Genomic DNA, 22,629 nt, shown 5'->3' on the forward strand with positions numbered 1-22,629 from the left:
GAATTGGGATGCTCATGTATTGATTAAATTTATAGACTTTATGCATTGATGTTCTTGTATATAGTTTGAAAGAAAGCAAAAAAAATTGAGAAAAACAAAAGAAAATGGAAAAAAAAAGAAAAATAATATGGAAAAGAAAAGAAAAATATAGAAAAAAAGAAAGAAAAAAAGAAAAAGAAAAGAAGTAAAAAGGGGACAAAATGCCCCAAAGTAGAGCGAAGCTCAATAAAATCAATGTATATGAGTTGTGAAATGAAAAGAAAATGCATGAGTATGTTAAAAAGTGAAAAATGGGTAGTTAGGTTAGTTTTGAATTGTATAGGATGTCATAGGTTAGGTGGGAAGTTTAAGCTTATCAAAGATTCAAATCTCAAGTCCACTTGACCAAAAATACATCCTACCTTGACCCTAACTCCATTACAACCAATGAAAAGACCTCATGATACTTGTATGCATGCATGAAATAAATGTTAATTGTTAGATGAAAAACAAATCTTAGAAAGCATGATTAGGAGAGAATTGAGTGAATCAACCCTAAACACTTGAGCAAATAGAATGCAAACACATCCGGTGAGGGTTTGATGCTCAATTACATGTTTTTCTCCTATAATCATCTCTTCTTGCAAGTTTGTAAAAATATTTAATAACTAAATTCAATTGTGGATTAGACTTGCTAGTCCTAGGCCCTTATGCATATATACTTCTTGGGAAGTGATTTATTTTGACCAAGCAAATTGCATTCATTTAGATAGTTACATATAGGTAGATTGCATTTAGTTAGATTTCATTGAATAAATGTTGATACCCTTTGTTTCTCTCTTGGTTTAAGCATGAGGACATGCTTGGTTTAAGTGTGGGGAGGTTGATAAACCCCATATTTAGGGTTTATCTTGTGTTGATTTTAAGGGGTTTTGTCACCTTTTACCCACATTTATTCAATGAAATAGCATGGTTTCGTGATTGTCTCCTAATTTGTGCTTAAGTGTAAAAATATGCTTTCTAGGCTCTTAATTAGCTAAATTTAATTCACCTTTGATTCCGCTAGATGCCTTGATTTGTTTGTTAAGTGATTTCAGGTTCAGAAGGCTAGGAATGGATCAAAGGGGTGAAGAGAAAAGCATGCAAAGTGGAGAAATCATGAAAAAGCAAGGATTTGGGATGCTGAGACCCACACGCACGCGCAGCAGACGTGCATGCGTGGATTGTGACGTCGCATGGCGATGCGTACGCGCACATGACGCGTACGCGTGGATGGAAATTTGTCAAGCGATGCGTACGCGTGAAGTGCGCGTACGCGTCGATGGTCGCACATAACTCACTTAAAGGCAAAATGTTGGGGGGCGAATTTTGGGCTTCCTAGGCCCAAATCCAACTCACTTCTGATGCTATTTAACCCAAGGAATGAAGAGAAATCAACATACTTTTACACACTAGTGAGGGAAAGTTAGTTTTAGAGAGAGAAACTCTCACTTCTCTCTAGGATTAGGATTAGGTTAGATCTAGCTTAGAATTTCTTAGATCTAGGTTTAATTCATGCTTTGATTTAATTTTCCTTTTGTAATTCTTCTTCTTCTACCTTTCCTCTTTCTAGTTTTGCATATAATTCATGTAATTCTCTACTTTTATATTGATGCACTTTTGTTTCTTCTATTTTCATTTCAATGCAATTTATGATTCATGTTCTTTTATTGTTGAGGATTATTGATTCATGTTCTTTTATTGTTGAGAAATTGCACTATTGACAAACCCTCTAAATTCAACATGCAATTTATGATTCATGTTCTACTTTTAGGATTATTGATTCATGTTCTTTTATTGTTGAATTACTTAGTTCATTTTACTTTCCTTTTATGCCTTCTAAGTGTTTGATGAAATGCTTAGTTGGATTTTAGAATAGAATTTTATGCTCTTGGCTTGAGATAGTAATTTAGGAACTCTTGAGTTACTAATGTCCAAGTAATTGATGATTGGGAGCCATTTTCTCTAGATCTCACTAATTGAATTGGTGGAGAACTAGGACTTATGGACTTGGATTGATATAGCTCATTTGACTTTCCTTTACTACTAGTTAGAGGATGACTTAATGGGATTGATCCTTGCCAATTCTCATGTTGTGGTTAGTGATTAGGATAGAGATCCTTGACCACCAAACCTTGCCAAGACCTTTTTGTTAGTTTATTTCCTTTGCCATTTACATTTCTTGTTTCTTATCCCAAAAACCCCAAAATATCTCATAACCAATAACAAGACACTTTATCGCAATTCCTGGGGAGAATGACCCGAGGTTCCAATACTTCAGTTTATAAATTTAGGGGTTTGTTTTAGTGACAAACAATCTTTTGTATGAAAGGATTATTGTTTGGTTTAGAAACTATACTTGCAACGAGAATTCATTTGTGAATTCTAAACCATCAAAAATCCATTCATCAGTCCTCCCCCTCTGCGTGTAGCCAAGGTGAGTTTTTTTAATTTTTTAGTTATTCAATCATTATTGTTTAATGTTTTGGGTGATTGTTGCTGCTGATCCTGTTTTAATGTAACTGCAATGGTTGATTTTCTTACTTTTTTTTCTCTAATTGTTGCTGGTTTTTTTTTTTGCTGATTGTTTTTTTGTGATGGTTGCTGTTTAGGTTAGTTGATGCTGTTTAGGATTGGTTGACATTTGCTCTTTAGGATTCTTTTGTGATTTTTGTGATTGCTGGTTCTTTCTGATTGATGCTTGCTGTTTTTTTGTATGTTTGATGCTTGCTGTTTAGATGATTGGAATTTGCTGATACTATAGTTAGATGATAGGCTCTGTGAATTAATTAGGTGATGTACTAATGTGATACTATCATTCATGGTTCTGAAAACCGGACCGGACCAGCCGGTCGAACTGGTTCAATTGGAAACCGGCGATGCAAGCGGTCCGGTCCTACCCCTATAACCGCTCGAAAAAAACTGGTGGAAAACTGTCAAACCAGTCGAGAACTGGCCGGTTGTGCCGGACCGATAACCAGCCTGTTCGGATTAAACGACGCCGTTTTTTAATTTATAAAAAAAGGAAACGGATCTAGGTCATTCCCAAACCCCCCATCGTGACCCAACCCCCCCTCTTCCCCCAATAATTCATTCATTCATGTTTTGAATCAAAGAAACCCTAGCCACCTAGCCCTCCATCGTCGCCGCCTAACCCAGGTCCTCAGCGCCGCCGCCGTCCCAGGTCGTCAGCACCGCCGCTTCTTCCTCCATCATCGCCGCCTAACCCAGGTCCTCCATCGTCACCGCCTAACCCAGTAACTCGGCAGGTCCTCTTCGGCTCTTCATCTTCGCTGGCTTCTCGGCATGGACCCAGGTTAGTGGCTTCTCGTCTATATCTTCACTGAGGGTTTCAACTGTTTCAAGTTTGGTTCGGTCTTGGTTTCAACTATTTCAAGTTTGGTTTCATTTTTCTTCAAGTCTGCTTCGGTCTTGGTTTTAACTGTTTCAAGTTTGGTTCTGAAGGTTAGTTCTTCAATTTTTCTTTTGGTTCTATCTTGTATTTACTGGTTGCTAATGGTGGAAATTTTACAAATTTTCAAATTTGTATGTATGGTTCTGATTGTATGGTGAAAATCTGTATGTATTAAAATTTGTTTTACCAGTTGCTGATAGTGTTTTACTAGTTGCTGATAGTGTTTTACCAGTGGACTACTTGCTTGTTGGCATGAGCTTGGTTGCTATCTGAATATAAGTATGAAGTTGTGTAACTAGTTCTTGAGAAGAGAATTTTCCTAAGATTTAAAGCATTTGGCAACACTCAGATGGATTCTTTTGTTTTCAAATACTATTTTTATCTTATAGTTGACTTCTGATTATATATATAAGATGATTATGTACTTTTCTTACCTTCAGAAGTTTACTTCATTATTGGGAATGTGTGAAATGTTACATACTTGCTTGAATGAACAATTCTAATTAGCAATAACTAAATTGGGTTTCTTCTCTCATAAGAAAGAAGTTATTTTGTTGGGGCTATGTCAAATTGGATTGTAATGTTGAAAGCTTAAACTGTAGTATACCTGACCACTTGATTTTGGTCAAGGTCAAGCAGCTTCTGCTCTAAATTCAGATTCAAGTCTTCAAGCTAGACTCTTGGATAATAGTAGCCCGGATCAACCTTTAGACTCATATACTCACAGCACTGCTCAACAGTTATCAGGAGGAAGGTATGAGATAGTGTTGAGCATACTTGATAACTTATGGTGGTTGTTTTATAAGCAAAATTTCAATGTGCTGACTGCAATTATTTCGTGTCAATACTAAGATGCTTATGGTGTTAAATGTTTGATAATTTTAATAGTTCCGTTTACTCTCAACATGAACAATTATGAATGTAAATGGGAACTATGCCAAAATCAAATTACAATATTTCTCGCTTGGGCCAATTAATGATTACTATTCTATATTGGGAAGTTTGTGTTGTTGAGTGTTGACCTGTTAGAATGTTCACTTTATTTTTCTGATTCAATTCAGGAATTCAGCTGGTAATGTAGCAACAGTGGCTGCTGGTGTTCCATAGCATCAGGTCCCTTTACATTCCATTGTTACTAATCCTATTTTAAGATTTATATTAGACTATAATTATATTTTAGGATGTTTATTTATAATTTATTTATTATTCTATTCTAAAATGGTTTTTCCGGTTGAATCACCGGTTGGATCGGTTGGACCAGTGAACCAGTAAACCAGTGACTAGAACGGTTTGATGACTGGTCCGGTTCTCAGAACCTTGCTATCATTAGATTAGATGATAGGCTATTTTTATTGGAGCTTGCTGTTTAGCTTATTGAATTTTTTTTGTATTAGTTATTTGTAGAATTCGAGACTTGATTATTGTTAAAATGGCAGTAAAGATATATATTTTAAATTTTAATTTTAAATTTTTGATTATTTTATATTTTTATTTAAATAAGATTGGGTCAATCGGTTTAATTCTGACCTACTGGTTGAACCAGAACCTAATGACTCAGTAATCTGACTGGATCGGTTCTGACAACTATGGTAAATTGTGATTGAACTTGGATTTGTTGCTGAAAATATCACGGAGCTAATTTTTTTGTTGATTAAAATCATCAGTTGAATTTGTTGCTGAAGTTATGTATTTCAAATTTTAAATTTAAGTTTTTGATTATTTTATATTTTTTATACGTAAGACCGAGTCAATCGGTTCTACCAATGATCCACCGGTTAAACCAGTGATCCAGTAGTTTGAACGGTTTGATTATCAGTTCAGTTCTGGCAACTATGCAATAAGGTTCTTGAAAATTTTGACCTCAAACTTATTAGCGCTTGAAGAAAAAAAGTAGCAATTTGGTTTTCCACGATAGCAAACAATGGACACGTTATGTCCTTCTATCAATTCATCGTGTAAAATTTAACGGTGGTACTTATATGTACCGTTAACTAATATGACATGTCTATTTATAAAAGATAGTCACATTGGTAATAATTTTGGAGCGAAACTTTACATGTTTTGGTAAGATTCGAAGTAAATAGAAAGTAGTTAATAAAGATTATATAGAAACTCAAAGGATAATAAATACTTCACTGTCTAAAAATATGTCGTTTCTATGTTCATGTGGCAACAACAGAACACACACTATTATGTAACAAAATACATGGACAACTTCGTTTCGTTTCGCTAATTATTGATGGAAGGATATACATGTCCACTGTTTGCTTTCATGGAGGATCTAATTGGTACTTTTTTTTTCTTCAAGGTCTAATTAGTCCAAAGTTAAAATTCTTGAAGATCTAGTTGTTACTTTACTCAAAGAAGAATAATTAAAAAAAATACACAAAAAAAATGAATAATAATAATATCTTCTTCTATTTTTCCAAAAATGGTCTTCTCTTTAGTCTTTGCCAACGCTCGTAATGTTAACAGTTTCCAAAAAATGTGTTAGGGACTTGGAGAAGAGTGAGTGAATAATTGATGAAGCAAAAACCCTTGATTTTCTTTTTGTTACTGGATATTTGAGTTGTATCGTTTGATATAAATAGTGAAATAGAATTCTCTTTCTGAACTGGGAATTGTGATAGCGTATCGATGGCAATAGCGCACGGTGGCGGGCAATCGAGCTCAGGGGTGAAGCAGCAGGTGAAATTGGAGAAAGAAAGCGAGTTCCGGATTGAGGTTGGAAACCATGCTCCTCTTTGCCTTCGTCTTCTCAATGGAAATGCCGAGATTTTTTATGATTAGACTTTTGTGTGGTTTAGAATTTCACAAAAAATTCTCGTTGTAATATAGTTTCTAAACCAACAATAGTCCTTTCATACAAAAGATTATTTGTCACTAGTACAAACCCCTAAATTTATAAACCGAAGTATTGAATCTCAGGTCGTTCTCCCTAGGAATTGCAATAGAGTGTCTTGTTATTGGTTATGAGGTATGTTTTAGGATTTTTGGGATAAGAGACAAGAAATGTAAATGACAATGAAAATAAACTAACAACTAAAAAGGTCTTGGCAAAGGTTGGTGGTCAAGGATCTCTATCCTTATCACTAACCACAATATAAGAATTGGCAAGGACCAACCCCACTAAGTTAACCCCTAACTAATAGTAGAAGAAAGTCAAGTGAGCTATGTCAATCCAAGACCATAAGTCCTAGTTCTCCACCAAATCAATTAGTGAGATCTAACGTTAATGGCTCCCAATCGTCAATCACTTGGACATTAGTAACTCAAGAGTTCCTAAGTTACCTTCCCAAGCCAAGAGCACTAAAATTCTACTCTAAAATCCAACTAAGCATTTTATCAAACACTTAGAAGGCATAAAAGAAAAGCATAGTAAAATTACAAGGAATGTAAATCTACACTACTCAATTGCAAGGAATTAAATAACAACAAATCAAATCAACAATAAAAGAACATGAATCATAAATTGCATTGAAAGAGAGATAGAAGAACAAAAGTGCATCAACATAAAAGTAGAGAATTGCATGAATTAAATGCTAAACTAGAGAGAGGAAAGGTAGAAGAAGAAGAATTGCAAAAGGAAAAGTAAATCAAAGCATAAAATTAACCTAGATCTAAGAATTCCTAATCTAGATCTAACCTACTCCTAATTCTAGAGAGAAGAGAGAGCTTCTCTCTCTAGAAACTAACTAAAGCATGTGAAAACTAAAATAAAACTAAACTAATGGCTTCATGTCTCATCCCTCTTCAATCCTTGGGTCAAATAGCATCAGAAATGAGTTGGATTGGGCCCACAAGGCTTTAGAATTCGCTGGCCACGTATTGCTTTAAGTGGATCATATGGCAGCAACGACATGTGCACGTACAGTGCGTGTATGCGTCACCATACGTGTAGCAACTATGGCAAATATTATATCATTTTGAAGCCCCGGATGTTAGCTTTCTAACGCAACTAGAACCGCATCATTTGGACCTCTGTAGCTCAAGTTATGGTCAATTAAGTGCGAAGAGGTCGGCTTGACAGCTTTTGCGATTTCTTCATTTCTTCATGAGTTCTCCATTTCTACATGCTTTTCCTTCATTCCCTTGATCCAATATTTGCCTCCTAAATCTGAAATCACTTAACAAACATATCAAGGCATCTAATGGAATCAAAGGTAAATCAAGATTAAACAATTAAGGACCTAAAAAGCATGTTTTTACTCTTAAGCACAATTAAAGGAGAAGTTATAAAACCATGCTATTTCATTGGATAAATGTGGGTAAAAGGTTATAAAATCTCCTAAATTAAGCACAAGATAAATCCTACAAATGGGGTTTATCAACCTCCCCACACTTAAACCAAGCATGTCCTCATGTTTATACCAAGAGAAAGTAAAGGGTATCAACATTTATTCAATGAAATCTCATCTAAATGCAACCTAAACTATATGCAACTATCTACATGAATGCAATTGCTTGGTCAAAATAAATCAATTCCCAAGGATACATATATGCACAAGGGCCAAAGGTATTAACAACGGTGCCAAACCACAATTGAATTGAGCTATTAAATATTTTTACAAACTTGCATGAAGAATGATGTTCATAGGTGAAAACATGTAATTGAGCATCAAACCCTCACCGGATGTGTTTGCACTCTATTCGCTCAAGTGTTTAGGGTTGATTCACTCAATTCTCCCCTAATCATGCTTTCCAAGATTTATTTTTCTTCTAACAATCAAAATTTATTCAATGCATGCATACAAGTATCATGAGGTCTTTTCATAGGTTGTAATGGGGCTAGGGTTAAGGTAAGGATGCATATTTGGTCAAGTGAGCTTGAAATTTGAATCTTTGATAAGCTTAAACTTCCCACCTAACCTATGACGTCCTATACAATTAAGTTCTAACCTAACTACCCATTTTTCTCACTTTTTCACATACTCATGCATTTTCTTTTCACTTCACAACACTTATGCATTGATCTTTATTAAGCTTCGCTTTGCTTTGGGGCATTTCATCCCCTTTTTATTTCTTTATTTTTTTTTCTTCTTTTTCTTTTTTTTTTCTTTTTTTTTCCATATTTTTTTTCTTTTTCTTTTATCTTTCTCATTTTTCTTTCTTTTGCTTTACAATATATAAAAAAACATTAATGCATAAGGTTTTACATTCGATTAATACATGAGCATGCACCCAATTCCTAATATTTTCAACAAAAATACAAGACTACCTTTTTATTCACCCAATGTCCCAAGGTTCCCACACTTGAATGATACACACACTCTAGCCTAAGCTAATCAAAGATCTAAATAAAGGACATTTATTGTTTTTTGCTTTAAGGCTTGTAATGTGCTAAATTAAGAACAAAGTGGGTTAATCGTAGGCTCAAAGTTGCTAACAATGGATGATAAAGGGTAAGGCTTTTTTGGGTAAGTGAGCTAAATGAAATGATGGCCTCAATTATATAAGTGCATGAATACACAAAATAATGGATATAAAGAATCAAACAAATCAAATATTACAATCATAGAAAGAGAATAATGCACACAAGAAGAAAAATAAGTGGTTATAAGATGTAACCACACCATTAGGCTCAAATCTCACAAGCTTGTGTTCTTAGCTCAAAAATCATGTTCCACAATATATATATAATTCAAGCAAGTTCTATGCAAAAGTTTTCACTCAAATCAATTGGTGCCCTATAGATAGAATTCTTGAAAAAAAAATCTCATTATTTTGACTAAGCTTATTGTGTATATATATGCAAAATTAAGAAAATGCAACAAAAATCCTAAAAACCTAAAATGAAATGCAAAAGTATTGGAATTAGAAACTTGTCACCCAAAATCGCCGACTGGTCGGACGACCTCCCCACACTTAAAAGTTTGCACCGTTTTCGGTGCATGCAAAGATGAGCAAGGGGGTATGGCGACTCTCTGGATTGCTACCTTCAGCTGGTAGATCAACCGTTTACTGCGTGTTCTTTCTTCCGCTTCCATTTTTGCTTGCGGTGCATCATTCATGAAAAACAAAAATATAACACCATAAGATGAGAGAACACAAAAACAAGGAAGCATACATTGTTGGAATGAGGTACTAATCACTAGAATTGAGTGAGTGAATTAGTGTGACATTAGGAAAATAGGGATGTGAGTTCTAAATTAGGCGCCTTTTAGAACACACATTAGCATAAAAGTTATGTCACAAAAGAAGCATGTACATCATTCATCCTAGTGTGCTTGAGATGCTTTAAGTAAACTTGTAAGGTAAAACAAGCATTAAAGAAGCATGAGAGCATTCAAGCTAAAAGCATATGGATGCATATGATCATGAAGTACAATGCATTAAGGTAAATGCACAACATCATCCATCAAAAAGTTGCCTAATCAAAGAGTAAGGTTCAAATCACATGGTGGCCAAGTCATGCAATTCAAAAGGATTTAAAAGCTTGAAGGCAATGTCATGTACTTGGTATTCACAAAAGTGAAGCATGAAAAACTCAAAACCAAGTAGCAAAATATAACCTCAAAAATAGAATCCAACAAAGTTTATAAACATAATGATGTTGAGATAACATCCCGCTTAGTACTCAGCAACAATTAATGGTAAACAAGAATAACAATCCAACACTTACAATGAAAAAGAGGAAATAAAATGAAAACTAACTAAAATTAACTAATCAACTAACTAACTAACTAATTAGTTAACTAAAATAAATGGTTATCAATGGTGTTTGGGAGTGTTGGATGAGGGGTAGAAGAAGGGAAGAAGAAAGGAGAAGGAAAGAAATGGAAAGAGGAGAAGAAAAGAGATGTGTTGAAGGAAGGACATCCGCGCATATGCGCGCATGGCGCGCGCGCGCGGATGGTGGTGCAATGGACGCGACGCGTACACGTACATGGCGCGTCCGCGTCGATGGCTTATTTCGAGAGTGGCGCGTACGCGCGAGTTGGTTTATGCGAAAGGCACAATGCGCGCGCAATATTCGCACAACTCTCGGGTTTTTGTCTTGGGGGTGGAATTTCTCAATCCACACGTACGCGTACATGGCGCGTCCGCGTGGGTAGGCGAAAATGCTTGATGCACGCGTACGCGCGGATGGTGCTATGTTTTTTTTTTTCAAAATTTTTCTATGTTTTTGCACCAATCCAAGCATTCCAAACCTCCAAACAGCCACCAAAATACCATAAAACCTTATTTAACATACTAAACTATCAATTATGCTTAACAAATCAACCAAAAACATGAATTTAAACTAATTACCAATATGTACAAAAAGAGAAAATGAAAAGAAGTTACCATGGTGGGGTGTCTCCCACCTAGCACTTTTGTTTATTGTCCTTAAGTTGGACTTATGGGGAGCTCCTCTCAAGGTGGCTTGTGCTTGAAACCATCCTTGAATATCCACCAATACTTGCATTTCCAATGAGCTCTACTCTTCAAGTTCAATTCTCCCAAGCTTTGATGGAGTTCTTCATAGACTATGGGCTCCCAAAGTTGATCCTCATGTATGCCGGGATCCCATATCTTGTTTCTACACCCATCTTTGAGTTGATTATCATTATTCCATTTGGGTGGCATAATCTTGGAATTCTCATGTAAGTGACCAAACAACATCCTAGACCCAAGTAATCTAGTTCTATACCAACCGTTGCAATTAAGCTTTGAACATGTAGCCATCATGAACCTAGAATGATATTTCCAACGATTAGCCATCTCCCTTTTGCTCTTAAAGCCACAAATATATCTAAGTTGACCATCCATCTCAAGTAAACCATATTCAAGGGGAATAATAAAACTTAAGTATAAGGAATTTACCCACTTGAATGAAAGAGTGGATGGTGATGGCTTGGGGAGAGGTATCTCCAATGTGCTAGCAAGCTTTACTCCCTTATGTTCTTCCTTGTCAACCTCTACTTCTTCACAAACTTCTTCACTTTCAATCCTTTGTTCATCATTTTCATCCAACTCTTCTCCATCACTCAAATCATAAATGGGAGGTTGAGAGAAATCTACCTCTACATCACTTTCTATCTCATTGGGAGAAGGTTCTTCAAATTCAAAGGATTCACCACCAAGAAGGTTGGATGCATGATCTTCATCACCAAGGGAACTCAATTCTTGCTTCATTCCCTCCAAGTCTTCATTCAAAAGTTGTTTTGGAGGTTGTGCACTCTCCTCCTCAACATCAAATTCAACCTTCTTGGAGAGGTTTTCTTCAACTCTAGGTTTCCAAGGAGGTTCCGCATCTCCTAAGTCTTCAACAACTTCTTCCTCTTCTTCAATGATCATAGGCTCCTCCAATTGCTCTAATACAAAATAACATCCCTCATTCTCCACCGGAGTTTCCAATCTCTCCTTCATGCTATGCTTTTCAATTGATTCTCCACATGTGACCATGGAAGTGCTTTGAGTGCTCAAATATTGGGAGACTAAAATGCTTACTACCTTGGTCAAGGTAGCCACAAATTCTAGTGTCTCCCTTTGTATTTCTCCTTGCCTTTGAAGTATAAGGCTAAGGGTTTCATCCTTTGAGGATTGGGGTGGATAAGAGGGTTCATTGTCTTGGAGAAAGGGTTCATAATAGGAAGGTGGTTCTTCTTGGTAAGGATGTGGTAGTGTGTTGTGGTAAGGGTATGGTGGTATATATTGAGGTGGTTCTTGGGAGTAGTGATCTTGGAGTGGTGGTTCCATGTATGTCTCATATGGTTCAAAAGGTGGTTGGTATGGTAGATATAGATCAAGGTCATATGGAGGTGTTTGGTGAAAGGAGGCTTATGAGTATGGTTGAGGTTCATGTTAAGGATATGACTCATAGGCATATGGTGGTGGTTCTTGAAAGTCACAAGGAGATTCACCATAGCTATTGGATTGATATGCATCATAGAATGACTCTTCTTCATAGTGCATTGGTGGAGGTTGTTGCCAAGAGGATTGATCATATGCATATGGCTCCTCCCACCTTTGATTGTCCCATCTTTGATACACATCCTCATTGAAGCTCTCATTCCCTACAACATAGTGAGAATCAAACTCATAGCCAAAGTGAGAATTCATAATGAAAAGAGAAAATAAGAAACAAAATCTAATAAGAAAGAATGAAACAAAGTCCTAAACTTAGCAAAAACTAACAAGCAATCCAAAAATCAAGCTATTCACAATATTCACATATATACAATAACCAATAACATAACACCATTGCAATTCCCTGGCAACGGCGCCATTTTGATGATTAGACTTTTGTGTGGTTTAGAATTTCACAATAAATTCTCGTTGTAATATAGTTTCTAAACCAACAATAGTCCTTTCATACAAAAGATTGTTTGTCACTAGTACAAATCCCTAAATTTATAAACCGAAGTATTGAACCTCGGGTCGTTCTCCCTAGGAATTGATAGAGTGTCTTGTTATTGGTTATGAGGTATGTTTTGGGGTTTTTGGGATAAGAGACAAGAAATGAAATGACAATAAAAATAAACTAACAACTAAAAAGGTCTTGGCAAAGGTTGGTGGTCAAGGATCTCTATCCTTATCACTAACCACAACATGAGAATTGGCAAGGACCAACCCCACTAAGTTAACCCCTGAGGAAAGTCAAGTGAGCTATGTCAATCCAAGACCATAAGTCCTAGTTCTCCACCAAATCAATTAGTGAGATCTAGCGTTAATGGCTTCCAATCATCAATCACTTGGACATTAGTAACTCAAGAGTTCCTAAGTTACCTTCCCAAGCCAAGAGCACTAAAATTCTACTCTAAAATCCAACTAAGAATTTTATCAAACAGTTAGAAGGCATAAAAGGAAAGCATAGTAAAATTACAAGGAATGTAAATCTACATTACTCAATTGCAAGAAATTAAACAACAACAAATCAAATCAACAATAAAAGAACATGAATCATAAATTGCATTAAAAGAGAGATAGAAGAACAAAAGTGCATCAACATAAAAATAGAGAATTACATGAATTAAATGCTAAACTAGAGAGAGAAAAGGTAGAAGAAGAAGAATTGCAAAAGGAAAAGTAAATCAAAGTATGAAATTAACCTAGATCTAAGAATTCCTAATCTAGATCTAACCTACTCCTAATTCTAGAGAGAAGAGAGAGCTTCTCTCTCTAGAAACTAACTAAAGCATGTGAAAACTAAAATAAAACTAAATTAATGGCTTCATGTCTCATCCCTCTTCAATCCTTGGGTCAAATAGCATCAGAAATGAGTTGGATTGGGCCCACAAGGCTTTAGAATTCGCTGGCCACGTATTGCTTTAAGTGGATCATATGGCAGCAACAACGTGTGCGCGTACAGTGCATGTATGTGTCACCATACGTGTAGCAACTATGGCAAATCTTATATCGTTTCGAAGCCCCGAATGTTAGCTTTCCAAGACAAGTAAAACCGCATCATTTGGACCTCTGTAACTCAAGTTATGGTCAATTAAGTACGAAGAGGTCGGCCTGACAGCTTTTGCGATTCCTTCATTTCTTCATGAGTTCTCCATTTCTACATGCTTTTCCGTCATTCCCTTGATCCAATATTTGCCTCCTAAATCTGAAATCACTTAACAAACATATCAAGGCATCTAATGGAATCAAAGATAAATCAAGATTAAACAATTAAGGACCTAAAAAGCATGTTTTCACTCTTAAGTACAATTAAAGGAGAAGTTATAAAACCATGCTATTTCATTGGATAAATGTGGGTAAAAGGTTATAAAATCCCCTAAATTAAGCACAAGATAAATCCTACAAATGGGGTTTATCAATTTTTGGCACTGAGCTTGCACCCGAAATTTGGCTCAACTTCCCTCCCCGATTCAAATTCGCTGTATGCAAATTCATATTCTACTATTCTTCCATATTCATCATTGTTATTGTTATTGTTATTGCTCTTACTTACCTTTGATTTTTCATTTAGGTTTTTACTTGGTATGGTGCTTGATGAGCGGATATTTTATATGCTTTTTGGGGTTAATTTCATTTAGTTTTTAGTATGTTTTAGTTAGTATTTAATTTATTTTCATTAGTTTTTAGAAAAAATTCATATTTCTGGACTTTACTATGAGTTGTGTGTTTTTCTATAATTTCAGGTATTTTTCTGGCTGAAATTGAGGGAGCTGAGCAAAAATCTGATTCAGGCTGAAAAAGGACTGCTGATGCTGTTGGATTCTGACCTCCCTGCACTCAAAGTGGATTTTCTGGAGCTACAGAACTCGAAATGGCGTGCTTCTAATTGCGTTGGAAAGTAGACATCCAGGGCTTTCCAGAAATATATAATAGTCCATACTTTGCTCAAGGATAGATGACATAAACTGGCGTTCAACGCCAGTTCTCTGCCCAATTCTGGCGTCCAGCGCCAGAAAAGGATTAAAAGTTGGAGTTCAACGCCAGAAATGGATCCAAACCTGGCGTTGAACGCCCAAAATGGCCCTATACACATGAATTGCTTAAGTCTCAGCCCCAGCACACACCAAGTGGGCCCCAGAAGTGGATCTCTATACCATATGTTATAGTTTACTCAATTTCTGTAAACCTAGGCTACTAGTTTAGTATTTAAACAACTTTTAGAGACTTATTTTGTATCTCATGACATTTTAGATCTAAATTTTGTACTCTTTGACGGCATGAGTCTCTAAACTCCATTGTTGGGGGTGAGGAGCTCTGTTGTGTCTTAATGAATTAATGCAAGTATTTCTGTTTTCTATTCAAACATGCGTGTTCCTATCTAAGATATCCATTCGCGCTTAACTATGGAGAAGGTGATGATCAGTGACACTCATCACCTTCCTCAATCCATGAACGTGTGTCTGACAATCACCTCCGTTCTACATCAGATTGAATGAATATCTCTTAGATTCCTTAATCAGAATCTCCGTGGTACAAGCTAGATTGATGGCGGCATTCATGAGAATCCGGAAAGTCTAAACCTTGTCTGTGGTATTCTGAGTAGGATTCAGGGATTGAATGACTGTGACGAGCTTCAAACTCGCGAGTGCTGAGCGTAGTGACAGACGCAAAAGGAGGGTGAATCCTATTCCAGCATGATCGGGAACCTCAGATGATTAGCCGTGCTGTGACAGAGCATTTGGACCATTTTCATAAGAGGAGGGGATGTAACCATTGACAACGGTGATGCCCCAACATACAGCTTGCCATAGAAGGGCGTGCGTGCGTGAATCAGAGAACAGAGGAAAGCAGAGATTCAGAAGACAAAGCATCTCCAAAACTCCAACATATTCTCCATTACTGCATAACAATTAAGTAACTTTTAACCCATGCTCTCTTGTTTATTCACAATTCAACTGATAAATATAATTGACTTCCTTACTAAGAATTGCAAGATAACCATAGATTGCTTCAAACAAACAATCTCCGTGGGATTCGACCCTTACTCACGTAAGGTATTACTTGGACGACCCAGTGCACTTGCTGGTTAGTGGTACGAGTTGTGAAAAGTGTGATTCACAATTCGTGCACCAAGTTTTTGGTGCCGTTGCCGGGGATTGTTCGTGTTTGGACAACTAACGGTTTATTTTGTTGCTTAGATTAGGAAAAATTTCTCTTTTTGTTTAGAGTCTCGTATTATTGTCATGCTAAAACTTTAGAATCCTTATTTTCTTATTAAAATCTTTTTCAAAAATAAATTTTCTATTAAATCTTGTGCCAAACTTTAAGTTTGGTGTTTTCTTGTTGATTTCTCTGTGTTTTTCGAAAATTTTAGTTTGGTTTTCTAAAAATTTTAAGTTTGGTGTTCTTCCTTCGTGTTCTTGTGTTCTTGTGAATCTTCAAAGTGTTCTTGAGTTTTCCTTGTGTCTTGATCTTAAAATCTTTAAGTTTGGTGTTCTTTAGTGTTTTTCCCTTAAAAATTTTCGAAAACAAGGAGCATCAGATTTAAAAATTTTAAATCTTGTGCTATCTTATTGTTTTTCTCTCTCCTCTTTAAATTCAAAAATATCTTTTCTCTCTGTTTTAAAAGCAAATTTTCGAAATCTATTTCTAAAATTCAGATTTTTATTTCAAAATTTAAAACCTTTTTCAAAAAAATCATCATATCCTTTTCAAAACTTCCTAACCACTTTCTCTCTCCTCAGTTTTTCGAAATTCTTCACTCATTTTTTTATTTATTTTATTTTAATTTATTTCATTTTTGAAATAAATAAATAAATAAATAAATAAAAATATTTTCTCTATTTTACATCATCTCCCTTTCTCCATCATGGACATAAGCGGAAATAAACAGTCCAGGAGGACTCTGGGGTCATATTCTAACCCCTCTACTGCTTCATATGGGAGTAGCATCTGCATACCCTCCATTGGAGTCAGTAGCTTTGAGTTGAATCTTCAGCTCATTATCATGGTGCAGCAAAGTTGCCAATATTCCGGTCTTCCACAGGAAGAACCTACAGAGTTTCTGGCACAGTTTCTACAGATTGCTGATACAGTACATGATAAAGAAATAGATTAGAATGTCTACAGACTATTACTGTTTCCATTTGCTGTAAAAGATCAAGCTAAGAGGTGGTTGAATAACCAACCTAAGGCCAGCATAAGGACATGGAAACAGCTGACAGAAAAATTTCTGAATCAATACTTTCCCCCAAAACGGATGACACAGCTAAGGCTGGACATCCAAGGCTTTAAACAAGGAGATAATGAATCTCTTTATGATGCCTGGGAGAGATACAGAGAGATGCTAAGAAAATGCCCCTCTGAAATGTTTTCAGAGTGGGTTCAGTTAGACATCTTCTACTATGGGCTTGCAGAAGGAGCTCAGATGTCTCTAGATTACTCAGCTGGTGGATCTATCCACATGAGAAAGACAATTGAAGAGGCTCAAGAGCTCATTGATACAGTTGCCAGGAATCAGCATCTGTATCTAAGCAGTGACCCTTCCATGAAAGAAGAGGTTAAAACAGCAACTGCTGAACTCAGTCCTGTAAAACAAGCTGCTGAATTCAATCAGCAATTGGACTTTCTAACAAAGCAGTTAGCCGAATTCAAAGATAGACTACAAGAGACAAGGATGGCTAATATACATATGGACGAACAGTTTAAGCAAACAAAGCAGCAGCTGTCAAGGCAAATAACAGAAGAATGCCAAGCAGTTCAACTAAGAAGTGGGAAAATATTAAATACCCCACCTCAAGGTAGCAAAAAGCTAAGAAATGAGCAAACCACCCAAAATTCACCTGAGGACAGTAAGAGCCCAGGGAAAAGTAATTCTGGAATTAAAACGCCAGAAATTTGGTGGAAAGCTGGCGCTGAACGCCCAGACCATACTCAGGACTGGCGTTCAACGCCAGAAACAAGGCAGAACTGGCGTTCAACGCCAGAAATAGGTAAGAATCTGGCGTTGAACACCCAAAATGGGCAAGACCTGGCGCTGAACGCCCAAAATGGGCACAGTTCTGGCGTTCAGACGCCAGGAACAGACAATGAGTTGGCATCTCACGTCATTCCAGCTTCTAACTCTGGCACTCAATTGCCAGTGAGGGATCAGACACACACACACGTGCTGATGACAACCCCTCTAAAAAGGCTTCTTCAACCACTTCTGTAGACAATAAACCTACAGCAACTAAGGTTGAAGAATATAAAGCCAAGATACCTTATCCTCAAAAACTCTAGAAAGAGGAGCAGGATAAGCAATTTGCTCGCTTTGCAGATTACCTCAGGACTCTTGAAATAAAGATTCCATTTGCAGAAGCACTTGAGCAAATACCTTCTTATGCCAAGTTCATGAAAGAGATCTTGAGTCATAAAAAGGATTGGAGAGAAACAGAAAGAGTTCTCCTCACTGAAGAATGCAGTGCAGTAATTCTGAAAAGCTTTCCTGAGAAGCTCAAGGACCCTGGGAGTTTTCTGATACCATGCATATTAGAAGGTCAATGCACCAAGACAGCTTTATGTGATCTTGGGGCAAGCATCAACCTAATACCTGCATCCACTATCAGAAAGCTTGGCTTAACTGAAGAAGTTAAACCAACCAGGATATGTCTCCAACTTGCTGATGGCTCCACTAAATACCCATCAGGCGTGATTGAAGACATGATTGTCAGAGTTGGGCCATTCGCCTTTCCCACTGACTTTGTTGTGTTGGAAATGGAGGAGCACAAGAGTGCTACTCTCATTCTAGGAAGACCCTTCCTAGCAATTGGACGATCCCTCATTGACGTCCAACAGGGGGAAATAACCCTGAGAGTCAATGATGATGAGTTTAAGTTGAACGCTGTCAAAGCCATGCAGCATCCTGACACATCAAAAGACTGCATGAAAGTTAATCTTATTGATTCTTTAGTAGAAGAGATCAACATGGCTGAGAGTCTCGAATCAGAGTTGGAAAACATCTTTAAAGATGTTAAGCCTGACTTGGAGAATTCAGAGGACATGAAAGAGCCTCTGAGAATTTTTCTGGAAAAAGAAAAACCTCCTAAACCCGAGCTCAAGCCATTACCACCATCCTTGAAATATGCATTTCTGGGAGAAGGTGACACATTTCCAGTGATCATAAGCTCTGCCTTAAATTCACAGGAAGAGGAAGCACTTGTTCAAGTGCTAAGGACACACAAGACAGCTCTTGGGTGGTCCATAGGTGACCTTAAGGATAGACGACGTAAACTGGCGTTCAACGCCAGTTCTCTACCCAATTCTGGCGTCCAGCGCCAGAAAAGGATTAAAAGTTGGAGTTCAACGCCAGAAATGGATCCAAACCTGGCGTTGAACGCCCAAAATGGCCCTATGCACGTGAATTGCTTAAGTCTCAGCCCCAGCACACACCAAGTGGGACCCAGAAGTGGATCTCTATACCATCTGTTATAGTTTACTTAATTTCTGTAAACCTAGGCTACTAGTTTAGTATTTAAACAACTTTTAGAGACTTATTTTGTATCTCATGACATTTTAGATCTAAATTTTGTACTCTTTGACGGCATGAGTCTCTAAACTCCATTGTTGGGGGTGAGGAGCTCTGTTGTGTCTCAATGAATTAATGCAAGTATTTCTGTTTTCTATTCAAACATGCGTGTTCCTATCTAAGATATCCATTCGCGCCTAACTATGGAGAAGGTGATGATTAGTGACACTCATCACCTTCCTCAATCCATGAACGTGTGTCTGACAATCACCTCCGTTCTACATCAGATTGAATGAATATCTCTTAGATTCCTTAATCAGAATCTCCGTGGTACAAGCTAGATTGATGGCGGCATTCATGAGAATCCGGAAAGTCTAAACCTTGTCTGTGGTATTCCGAGTAGGATTCAGGAATTGAATGACTGTGACGAGCTTCAAACTCGCGAGTGCTGGGCATAGTGACAGACGCAAAAGGAGGGTGAATCCTATTCCAGCATGATCGGGAACCTCAGATGATTAGCCGTGCTGTGATAGAGCATTTAGACCATTTTCATAAGAGGAGGGGATTTAACCATTGACAACGGTGATGCCCCAAAATGCAGCTTGCCATAGAAGGGCGTGCGTGCGTGAATCAGAGAACAGAGGAAAGCAGAGATTCAGAAGACAAAGCATCTCCAAAACTCCAACATATTCTCCATTACTGCATAACAAGTAACTTTTAACCCATGCTCTCTTGTTTATTCACAATTCAACTGATAAATATAATTGACTTCCTGACTAAGAATTGCAAGATAACCATAGATTGCTTCAAACAAACAATCTCCGTGGGATTCGACCCTTACTCACGTAAGGTATTACTTGGACGACCCAGTGCACTTGCTGGTTAGTGGTACGAGTTGTGAAAAGTGTGATTCACAATTCGTGCACCAGTGCTACCACTGAAATGGAAGGTACTACTAAAACTGATTATACTGCTGATGAGGTAAAGTGATAAACCTGCTTTACTACTATAATCTTTGATTTGGTTGAATTGTTTAGGGAAAATGTCATTCTTTGAGTTTGATTGTATGATTGTAGACACCAATGGTTAGCTATGTTAATGTGCAAGCTATATTAGAAGCCAAAAGAACTTGTGATAAAGCTTCATCCTCTGGTGATTCTGAATCTTCTCAGGTGTGACTTTGTCATCCATTTTCATGCTAAAGGTTTTATTTTTATGTATAAATCATGCTGAACAATTTCTAAAGAGTCATCAAAAAGCTTTGTTTGTTTGTTAGTGTATGTGAGTGTGAATTGCATTAACTGGTTTGGTTGTCCAGGGGCCTAGAGTGATTGTTGTAGGACCTACTGACTCTGGAAAGAGTACCTTGTCGAGGATGCTTCTTAGCTGAGCGGCTAAGCAAGGTTCGAAGCCTACCTTCGTTGACTTGGATATTGGACAGGGATCTATAACGATTCCTGGATGCATTGCTGCTACACCAATTGAAATGCCCATTGACCCTGTTGAAGGAATTACTCTTGAGATGCCTCTTGTTTACTTTTTTGGCCATACAACTCCAAGGTAATTTCTGTTGTACTTTTATATCCTCTGTTTAATTGAATATTTAAGAGAATGGAAGTTGTTGATATACATGAAGGACGTGAGAATCCAATTGCAATTCACACTATTTGGTTTTGACAGTAATAATGTAGAATTGTATAAAGTGCTAGTCAAGGAACTAGGGCAGATGCTAGAGAGATAATTAGCTGGAAAAGCCGAATCTCGTGCTTCGGGCATGGTGATAAATACCATGGGGTGGATAGAGGGAGTAGGCTATGATGTAATTAACCTTCGAACTTGATGTTATTATTAAATTGGATGCCTTTCAAATATAGAATACACTTCTAGTTCTGATTAAAAAGATCTAAATTGTAATTGTCTCTCTTTCTCATTTGTTTTTGGGTTTTTCTTGCAGTTGCTATTGCATGCAATTCGTACACTTAAGGCCAATGTTGTCTTAGTTTTGGGTTAGGTAGAAACCTACCTTATCTTTATCCAATAGGCATTATAGTGCCTTCTGTATAAGCTGTGCGGTGATAGCCAGTTCTTTTGATGATTGTCCCCAAAATAATAATTGATTCTCAAATATTGTACCTGCTTATACACAGGAGATGGGTGTGGGTTCACACATTTATACTTCTTTCACTAATAGATTTCTTCTGGGGTGGATTGGTGTCTTATTCAGGCTTTTCATTTGATTTCATATAGGAAAAACTGTACAGCATGCTCAGAGATGTCCTGAATGGAGAGCCCAAAGTTGATGTTGTGAAACTTCAAACATCTGGTGGAGTTGTATCCAGGAATGTGAAAGTCCGCTAGAAGGCCAGAAGTTTTAGGATAAGAGTATGATACTTCTGCTTGCATTAAACATATGTTGCTATTTTCCTTTTATAATTTTTTCTGTTTGAGAGTATTTCAGTTTAAACTATTTGAATATTGTCTGTTCTTTGTTGGCACCTATTATGCTGAACTAATTAAAATTTAGTTATTAGTGTAAGGGGGTATTGTTATTCTTGTAGCCCAAATCCATCCTTTACAACAAATATAGCCAGACATCAATGAGAGGATCGAATTTATTGGCTGGTGCACGAAATTGTGGTTACACTTTCCACAACTCTGCACAACTAACCAGCAAGTGCACTGGGTCGTCCAAGTAATACCTTACGTGAGTAAGGATCGATCCCATGGAGATTGTCGGCTTGAAGCAAGCTATGGTTATTTTGTAAATCTTAGTCAGGAGATTAATGATAAGAGTGATTGTATTTATGAAAAATAAATAACATAAATTAAATAGTACTTGTGATTCAGTAATGAGGAACAGGTTGAGGTTCCGGAGATGCTCTGTCATCTGAATCTCTGCTTTCCTACTGTCTTCTTCTCCAAACACGCATGGCTTCCTTCAATGGCAAGCTTTATTATCCTCTCGGATGAAAAATACCAGGTACGATCTCTGTACGGCTAATCAACTGTCGGATTTCTCGTCTCGGATGAAAAATACCATGTACAGCTACCGCACGGCTAATCATCTGTCGGTTCCCACTAGCGTCGGAATAGGACACTTGTCCTTTTGCACACTGTCACTGCGCCCAACATTCGCAGGTTTGATGTTCGTCACAGTCATCCCTTCTCGGATCCTACTCTGAATACCACAAACAAGGTTTAGACTTTCCGGATCCCAGGAATGCTGCTAATTGGTTCTAGCTTATACCACGAAGGTTCTAACCTCCGGACTCGGTCCGTGGATTAGAAACCCAAGAGATACGCACTCATGCTGTCGCCCAATGACTACGTTGAGCTCAGATAGAATGGAGTGGTTGTC

General features: G+C 37.2%; 1 pseudogene; it reads left to right on the top strand.

The window, feature by feature from the left end:
* The first annotated feature begins 6,070 nt into the window (after positions 1–6,070).
* LOC110263483 (protein CLP1 homolog) lies at positions 6,071–21,659 on the top strand (annotated as a pseudogene).
* Positions 21,660–22,629: the final 970 nt, after the last annotated feature.

This window comes from Arachis ipaensis, chromosome B6 (assembly GCF_059453495.1).
Source record: "Arachis ipaensis isolate K30076 ecotype BB chromosome B6, ASM5945349v1, whole genome shotgun sequence".
Lineage (NCBI taxonomy): Eukaryota > Viridiplantae > Streptophyta > Magnoliopsida > Fabales > Fabaceae > Arachis > Arachis ipaensis.